General features: G+C 38.4%; 1 pseudogene; it reads left to right on the forward strand.

The window, feature by feature from the left end:
* The first annotated feature begins 5,141 nt into the window (after positions 1-5,141).
* Positions 5,142-5,672, forward strand: LOC149265628 (polcalcin Cup a 4 pseudogene; annotated as a pseudogene).
* Positions 5,673-9,751: the final 4,079 nt, after the last annotated feature.

Here is a 9,751-nt window from a genome sequence, read left to right on the forward strand (position 1 = left end):
TCATGCTTCCATCATGCCTCAAGTGGGCTCTGATCACTAGCCCATAATGCTACAATGGTCGCATCCACGCACAAAAAGCAATAGACCTTTTCACTTTGAAGCCTTTTGGTTCTCTCATCCCAACTTCAAAATAGTAGTCAATGAGGCTTGGAAATCCTTTATCCCCCCATGCAGGAGCCAAGATGTTCCAGTTCCAACAAAAATTAAAACACCTCAAAAAAGTTCTCAAATCATGGAATCAAACTCAGTTTGGTAACATCTTTGAACATCAAAAAAAGCTGGAGCAGCAGATGAACTTACTACAACAGAGTATCATCTTGGAGGGAAGAACGGCAGATCATGCGCAATAAGAGCAGACCCTCTTGACCAAAATCGAAGCACAAAGGCAGCAAGAAGAAATCCTGTGGCGACAAAAATCCAGAATCAGATGGCTTAAGAAAGGGGAGAAAAATAAAAAAAAAATTCATAGATCTACTATCCAAAGGAGAATGCACAATAACATCACTTTCATTAATAATCGTCAAGGGGAGAGATTAGAAGGGCATGAAGAAATGGAACAGGAATTCAAAGAGTACTTTCAGGAAATTCTTCGGGAGCCACCAGGATGTAGGAATCAAGCCATTCGATCAATCACGTAGCATATTCCTAAAATCATAACGGAGGACCACAACAATATGCTGCTCCAGCCCATCTCAATGCAGGAAGTGGAGGATGCCATGGCCCAACTTAAGGATGGCAAAGCGCCTGGACCTAATGGCTTTACTACCAATTTCTTTCATGAGTTTTGGGAGCTTATCAACACAGAGGTATGGGAGATAGTGCAGGAATCAAGATCTATGCATTGGATCCTTCCTTTCCTAAATTCTACCTTCATAGCGCTAATACCCAAAGTGGATGAGCCCAATTCGCCTAACAAATACAGGCCCATTGCACTGTGAAACGTCATTTACAAGCCCATATCCAAAGTCTTGGAAAATAGGCTCAAACCTCTTCTCCCCTTTCTCATCTCACCAGAGCAAACCGGATACATAGAAGGGCGCCAGATAATGGATGGTATTATTCTCTCAAATGAAGTGATCCACTCTCTCAAGCTACTAAAAAAGCCAAGTATGATTCTTAAGCTAGATCTTTCCAAAGCTTTTGATAAACTCAGCTGGAACTATATCCATCAGATGTTATTGGCATTTGGCTTCAGTGTTACATGGACGCGGTGGATCACGAATCTCATCTCCTCTCCCAGTTTCTCTATCCTGCTTAATGGCTCACCCTCTGTGCCCTTTTGTCCATCCTGCGGTATCCTACAAGGTGATCCTCTTTCCCCTTTCCTCTTTGTTCTCATGGTCGAAGGTCTCAGTCGCCTTCTTCATTCTTCCATTTCCTCCCACACCCTAAAGGGAATTTCTCTTCATGGTCTTCACCCCACTTCCCACCAACAGTTTGTCGATGACACTATGCTTTTCGGCCACCCGTCAGCACAAGAAGCCTCCGCCTTCAAGACCCTACTCAATTTCTTCTCTAAAGCCTCAGGAACCTCCATTAATGCCTCCAAATCTTAGCTCTTCTTCTTCCACACCCCAACCATTACTCAGAGGAACATTTCTAGGATTCTGGGCTTCCCTATAGTCGTGCTTCCTTCAAAATATCTGGGAGATCCTTTGTTGGACTCAACTATTAAACACGCCTCTTGGAGAACCCTCATCGATAAACTGGAAACCAGGCTCTCTTCCTGGACCTTCCGCTCACTCAATATTGCTGGTAGGGTCATCCTAATCAAATTCGTTCTCCAAGCTATGCCTCTCTATCTTTTTTCCATATTGGCTGCCCCCAAATGGGTTCTTAAGAATATCTGCAATCTTCAAAGAAACTTTCTTTGGGGATCCTCAGGACTCAACAGGAAATGGGCTCTTGTCAAATGGAGTGACGTCTGTCAACCAAGATCAGCTGATGGGCTAGGTTTGAGGGATCCCCTTCACAGCAACAACACAATGGGAGCCCGTATCTGGTGGAATTGGATTTCCAAACCACATATACCCTTGGCATGGCTATGGCAAGCCAAATATGTGCCAGGTAGTCAATGGGACGATCTCATCAGAATCAGTACAACAACTCCTGTCTCATTGATTTGGAATGCCGCCAAGCATCATAGTGCCTTCATTCAGGTGCACAGTTTTTGGGAGATCCATTCGAGCACCACAACTAGATTTTGGGAGGATTCATGGCAAAAACTCCCAAAACTAGCCTCTCTCTTCTACAAACCCAACTGGCAAGCTTCTATGCAGCAAGCTGACCAAATCCATGTTCATCAGTTTTGGTAGCAGCAACCCCCTCAAGACTTTCAACTCTAGAAATCAGCTAGCACCTGGTAGGCAAACTGGCAAGGGGAAACCTATGAAGAGATCAATCAGGAACTAAAATTCAGGAAAATTAAATAATCAGATCAAAAGGACAAGCTGCGATGGGGACACACGCCAAAAGGCATGTTCACTACCAAGGAAGCATACCAACTTATCTATCATCCCATGAAGACAGCCTGGGATCAGCTTTGGGATCAGATATGGCAACCAGGCATCTGGCCTAAGGTTTCCACTTTTCTATGGCTTCTGAGCAAGTGGTGAATCCTCACTTGGGATAATCTGCAAAAGCGAGGATTTAATGGACCCTCTAGATGCTCCAACTATAATCTTAACTCAGAAACAATCCTGCATCTCCTGGATACTTGTCCTCTAGCATCACAATTGTTGGGCCTCAAAATGGTCCCTATTTTCACTCCATTATTCACCAATATCTTCACATTTTACCTTCATGCCACCTCCATTCCACCTCCATATCATTCCATTTACCTCATTATTGGGTTATAACTATGCTTTTCCAAATATGCTTATAAATATGCTTATACTTATACCTAACAATTAGAATGAGTTTGTTGACATGTGTAAGTACAAAGGAAGCTTCCAGGGCATCTTTATGTGGCCTTGAATGATCAAATTCGAATTTGATAAGATAAGCCTCATGGGAAAAGATCATGATCTCATGGAGAAGATCATGGGCCTCATGGAGGAAATCATGGAGGATAGGGTTATGTGTTTAGATGGTTGAGAAATGTATGGAACTAAAAAAGAGATTAGTGGATCATCATTATGAGTTTGTTATCTCATCTCATTGTATAAATAGGAGTACCTCCTCCATTCTAGAGGGAGGACTCTTAGAGCATTGTATCCAACTTATGATGGAATAGAATAAAGCTTCATTTTACATATATTTCCATTATGTAGTTTTAGATTTAATTTTCTTTAATGTAGTATATGGAATAATTTGTCTTGTTCTTAAGAGAATTGAGCTCACTCTAAAAGGATGAGAGAAACCTTTTATTTCATCTTAGATTTTATTTCATTTACTTGTTTAGATGTTTGAGGATTTGTTTGTGATTGATGAATGAGTTTTAAATTAGAATCTAATCAGCATATGAGAGGACAACTAAGGGTCTAAGTTAGGCTCTCTCTCTCTATTCGATTTGTATGATAATTGAAATTCATTCTTTTGTTTTTATGTTTCAAGTATCATATGAGGAGATACCAAGAGTCTAAGTTAGGCTTTCTCTCCATTGATTTATATGGTAATTGAAATTCATTCTTTTGTGCTTTTATGTTTCAAGTCATTTCATTTCTTATGCTTATGGATGAATCTTAGTTTAGTTTGGATTAGTACATGAGAGGACAATCAAGAGACTAAGTTAGTCTTTCTCTCTCTTTGAATCTGAACAACAATTAAAGTTCATTCTCTTGTTTTTATTTCAAGTTTCCGGTTTTATGAATGATTTCTCTATGATACTGTAGGGAAGGACAACCAGGACCTCCTTAGTTAGGAGCCTCTTCCCTTGTATATTATATTGAATCATAAATAATTTAGTTAGACATAGAGTTAGTTGGCTACTCTTGCATATATATTGTTGGCACCATCACAAGCTTACGAGTTTCCCTGGTTGATAATTTAATGCAGCAATTTAAGCCCAATAAATTGCCCAACATTTTGGCGCCATTGTCGGGGATGGTGCTAAGGGATTAGGCATTAGGAATTTAATTTAGTACTATTATTTTTCTTTAGACAAAATAATTTGTGAAACCTGGTGACAGCAGGCTCTTCACAAAGGAGTTTAAGTTTGAGTTTTCTTATGTTTTAGTGTTTAGATAGTTTTAAATTTCGTCTTTTCAAAAAAACACCCCCCCTGCATAAATAAAAACAAATCAATCGATTAGTATGCTCTCTTCCTGCGCTTCGTGCGATCAGGAAGATAAGAAAATCTATTGATTTTGTTCAAATAAAAATACTCTTGCTGGAGAGCTAATTTGCAAAAAGACAATAAAGAATTTTGTGAATGAAAAAAAAAACATCTTTAAATTTTTAGATGAAATTTAGTTTTAATTTTAGATTTAAAAAAAATAAAAAAATTTAGTTTTTAATTTTAGATTTAAAAAAAAAAAAATAATAATAATAAAATAAAAAATATCCACAAAATAATAATAATATATGTATCCTGTATACACATATTATTATTAAAAAATAAATAAAAAACTAACCATTTTTTTTGTTTTTGTTTTTTTAATATTCATAATAATAAAAAAAAAAAAAAAAAAAAAAACACTAATCATTTTTTTTTTTGTTTTTTAGATATTTAAAAAATTTCAAAAATAAAAACAACATTAAAAAAAAAAATTATTTTAACAACTAACCATTTCTTTTGTTTTTTTAGATATTTAAAAAAAAAAAACAAAATTTCATTGTGCTACCAAATATGAACCAATGGAATTCTCTTCAAAGGAAGGTTCAGGTGTTGATAGCCATAACATAGGTGTGCAAAGGCCAAAAGCTCTTTTTATTGAGGGTACTTGTTCTAGTGAGAAGGTTGCAGTTGACAGCAGTCATGGAGAAACTGATTGTCGAAGAAGGCGGAATCGGCCCCTTGCTCAAGCTTATCAAGGAAGGCACCGTTGAAGGCCAGGAAGCCGCGGAAAAAGCCATCGGGAAACTTGTACACTACGCGCTTCTGGTGCCCCATCGATCCATTAAACCACGTGTGGCCGGTGAGCAACCTCGGCTAGAAGTACTTTGATCTGTGAATGCCGTTGAATACAGTGTGAAGAAGCATGGGGAAAAATCTGCTCAGCCGATCGTCTCGCAAGAAAAACAAAGGCCTAAGTGAAGGAAGCACCGACAGCGGCGGCAATAGCAACACTTCATCGCTGAGGAGCAGATCGGAGGAGTCCTCTGTATCAGAATCGCTAGCGGGAGCTCTGCACAATGGGGAGGATTTGGAGGATGTGTTCAAGCAATTCGACGCCAACAGCGACGGCAAGATCTCGTCGTCGGAGCTGGGAGAAATTCTGCGCTCAATGGGCAGCCGTGTCGGGTCGCAGGAGCTGGGGCTCATGATGAAGGAGGCGGACGCGGACGGGTTCATTAGCCTAGAGGAGTTCATCGATCTGAATACCAAAGGGAACGACAGGGCCACCTGCTTGGAGGATCTGAAAAACGCCTTCCAGGTTTTCGACCTCGACCGTAACGGCTCCATTTCTGCAGACGAGCTCTGCATGGGCGATGGCAGCACCCGGGAGGATTGCAAGAACATGATTACCGGCGTCGACAGGAACGGAGACGGGCTCATTAATTTCGAATGAATCTCAACTTTTGATTCCCTGCATAAAATCGATTGGCTGCCTTGGTCGGACCTTCCCTGCTAGAGAAACCAGGCTCATCCAGCCGCTTATGAAACATCTAGATAATGTAAACTAATTCCAGAAAATCTGCAAATTGATTGGGCTTATCCCTCCAAATCTGCCCACAGATTGATTTGGAAATGACATGCTTACAATCTGGGTCGTCGCTCGCATGCACATCAAGGTCTATACATCGGATGGGTTCTGGAGAGCATGCCACAAGAAGTTTTAGATACGCATGAGCTAGAAACGATAACTCGTGATTATAGGCGAGAATGCAGCAAGAATGACATTGTTGAGTCTTTGACAAGTTTACTATCTGAACCATCTGATAGTAGTGCAGTTGAAAATGGTACTTTTCAATCTAATGGAAATGCAACGTCCGCAAATGAAGCAGCAACAATTAGAAGTCTTGGCAGACAGTCGTCTTTTCCTTGTGAAGAAGGATGAAGCTGATCTAAATGCAGAAGTCGCCGAGGGTAAAAATGCCACCAGAGGAGGCAAAATCTCAGCATTTTAGTCATGGCATTGCTTATTTTCTCCATCTCCTTGAGAGTTATGCCATTCTGGACGGGGCAGACCTTGACAAGGATGGAATCCTGTTGGATGTGTTAGAACATCATCGACCTCGTCACTTAGCCAGTGCCTCTGGAAATCCACACGTCAACGCCATCAGAGCCGCCGCATCAGATATTGGAAAGTATGGGTTAAATGAATCATTGAGACCTCTTTTAAAATTTCTGTCAGCATCAAACCACTGCGACAACATGGATTTAAGTGGACATATTTTTAAACAATTTTGTGAAGAGAGGAGAGAAAGTGGAAGAGATGTTGACTCGTCCGTCATGTCTGCTAAATGCCAAGCTTTGAAGAAAAATTTAGGAAGAGGGATTATTGATGGAAAAGACACTAATGTCTCATTTGATAGCTTCCCGTATTTCCTGAGTGAGAACACAAAGAGTGTGATGATTGCATCAACCTTTATCCATTTGAAGCGTAAAGAATTCACAAAATTTGCAATAGCGCTGCCTACTGTAAGTCCCAGAATATTGTTATTTGGCCCTGCCGGCTCTGAGAAATATCAGGAGATGCTAATAAAGGCTTTAGCGAATCATTTTGATGCAAAATTGCTTATTTTTTATAGCAGTTCAATGCCATTGGGCTCATCAATGAAGGATGCAGAAGTTTCGAAGGAAGGCTTAAGATCTGAAAGTAAATGTGTATGCTTCAAGCAACACCCAGTACATGGTGATAATTTGCAATCAAAAAGTGGGGCTTCACCAGGCACTGAAGTTGATATAGCATGTTGTTCTCAGCCAAGCACTGCATTAAAGTCACAAGCGATGCCAAAGCAGGAGACGTCAGGTGCACCATCCTTTGGAACTGCTTCAAAACGTCACTCCTTTAAGACAAGTGATCGCGTAAAATATGTTAGCTTTCCTCAAAATTTAGGCTATCCTTCATCTCTCCAACCTCCTTCCAGGGGTCCATCTTATGGCTCTCGAGGGAAAGTGCTGTTGGCGTTTGAAGAGAATGGATCATCTAAACTTGGTGTACGATTTGATAGTCCAATTCCAGAGGGTGTTGACCTTGGTGGTCTATGTGAAGAAGATCATGGTTTCTGAACTTCAGTTAGAAAGTTCTGCTGCAGAGGATATGGACAAGCTAGTGATCAATGCACTTTTTGAGGTTGTGACGAGCGGAAGTAAGAATGGGCCTCTGATTCTTTTCATGAAAGATGTTGAAAAGTCAACTGTAAGCAATTTAGATTTTCATTCCGCCTTAAAAAGTAAACTCGAGACGCTGGCTGATAGCATTGCAGTTATTGGGTCACACACACAGGCTGACAGTAGAAAAGAAAAGTCGCATCCTGGGGGTCTTTTGTTCACTAAATTTGGAAGCAATCAAACTGCTCTCCTGGACTTTGGGAGGTTACATGAACGAAACAAAGAAGAAACTTCCAAAACTATTTTGGTAGTCGATCTTGGCTTTCTCTGATTGTATCGGTGGCATAGGGATCCTCCTGGATCAAGGGCACAAATGAAGACAACGCTCAAAGACAATAACATGTTCAGATCCATCATTACTGCCCACGGTTGCGATTTTGGCTTACGGTTTGTTTTTTTAGTTTATTTATTTTTCTTTTATTTATTTACAACTAAAAAAAAAACAAACATCTAAACCAATCAACATAAATAATAAATTAAAAAAAAAAAATGTTTTTAATTTGTCATTTAAATAAAAATAAAAAAAAATATTTGGTGTGTTGTTTTTAATTTGTTATTTAAATAAAAATAAATAAAAAAACATTTTGTGTGTGGATTTTTTATTTTATTTAAATAAAATAAAATTATTTTGTGTGTTGATTCATTTAATATTTTGGATAATAAAAAAAATCAAAACACAAAATAATTTTATTTTTATTTAAAAAAAAAAAAAAAAAAAAAAAAACTAACTTTATTTTAGTGATAGTTTTTTCATTATTAGGTTTTAACAAATAAAATTTTGTTGATTTTTTTTTTTTTTAATTTCAACTTAAATAATAAATTAAAAATTTATGTTTTTAATTTATTGTTTAAAGAAAAATCTAAAAAATAAATAAAATCAACATATAACAAAATTATGTTTTCATTAAAAAAGATAAAAAATAAAAAAGTTCACAAAATTCACACAGCTTTGCAAATAAAAAATAGGATACTTGGAAACACATTTCGAAAATCGATTGGAGGATTCTCAAGACGATAATTATTTCTGATAGCTTTTAGTTGGCATCACATCTTTCTGTTGTATGCTTTATGATGCACTAATATGCAGGACAGAATTGCCAAGCACATGAGTTATCTGACACAAACAGGGAGTATTATTTTTCACGGTTGTTTTTAAGATTGGATTGAAATTGATATCATGAATTGAGTTACTTTCAACACTTTGATTTTTCCTAAATCTGTTTTATTTGGTATGAAATTTTTGCGTAAGAATCATGAAGAAAATGCGCAATTCTTCTTGAACAAACTTATGTTTTCTTTCTGCCAAGGTTTTTACAGGTTACAGGATAACAAAGTGATCATTCAGGAGATTACATTGTGACGACAATTAGTCTTCCAAAGACTAAATTCATGAAAAATTCTGAAGACAAATCCATCTCCACAACCACTACCTTCAACCTTCCTTTCTGAAAAAGATTTTGAATTCCACCAATCGTACATCCATAAGACGTGACACTTCCATATCCATTTTTCACAGCAAGAGTTCTTATTCATACACCATGCATTTCCTTACATCCATCCATTTTCCTTTTCATTATCATTCCCCTTCATTTCCGCCAATAAAACCCTACTTGAGTCAAAGTCCTAGAGTCTAAGTATCATTGAAAAAACACCTAGAGGCTTGCATGCCTTAATGGCAAGTACTCTTGCCAATGACCAATGGGAGTACATTAATATCCCTTGTTCGTTGGATCTTGTAGGTGACTCGACTACGACAAATTTATTCGTACCTACAAAGATGTGTTAGGCATCCTGACTCCCATTGGAATCAATGGTGGGAGCTCTTGTGTTGGCTAGGGGCATTCATTAACGGCCACTAAGTCAACAACTTCTTGCTATGTTCGACATCGACACATTTAATCACATAGTAAGATTTGTGCCATCGAGCGTTGAAGACTTGAAGACCCATATTCAGTAGCAGATGAAGCCAATTTCTTTTCATTATTTTTCAGTTTGTCATCACTTGAGGACAAGTCAATCAATAAGGCTGGGAGGGAAATGTAACTTATATATATTTTGTATACCTTCCAAGCCTTATAGATTTTCAGCCATATTTAGCAGACTCATCAGATTCATCATCCAGCAGCAGATACGACTTTCAGCCATGTTCAGCGGACTCCTCAGATTCATCATCTAGTAGCAGAGGATCCAGCAGTCGATACGACAATACAGATCCATCTTTCATCCACAACTTGAAGAAGAAGCTTCAGAGCAGAATTGTGGCAGCTGAACATGCATGATTCATCCACCATTTTCCCAACCAAGTAAAGAAGA

Source organism: Pinus tabuliformis, chromosome 6, assembly GCF_031772625.1.
Source record: "Pinus tabuliformis cultivar Carrire ecotype Pingquan chromosome 6, CPIR1, whole genome shotgun sequence".
In the NCBI taxonomy this organism is placed as follows: Eukaryota; Viridiplantae; Streptophyta; class Pinopsida; order Pinales; family Pinaceae; genus Pinus; species Pinus tabuliformis.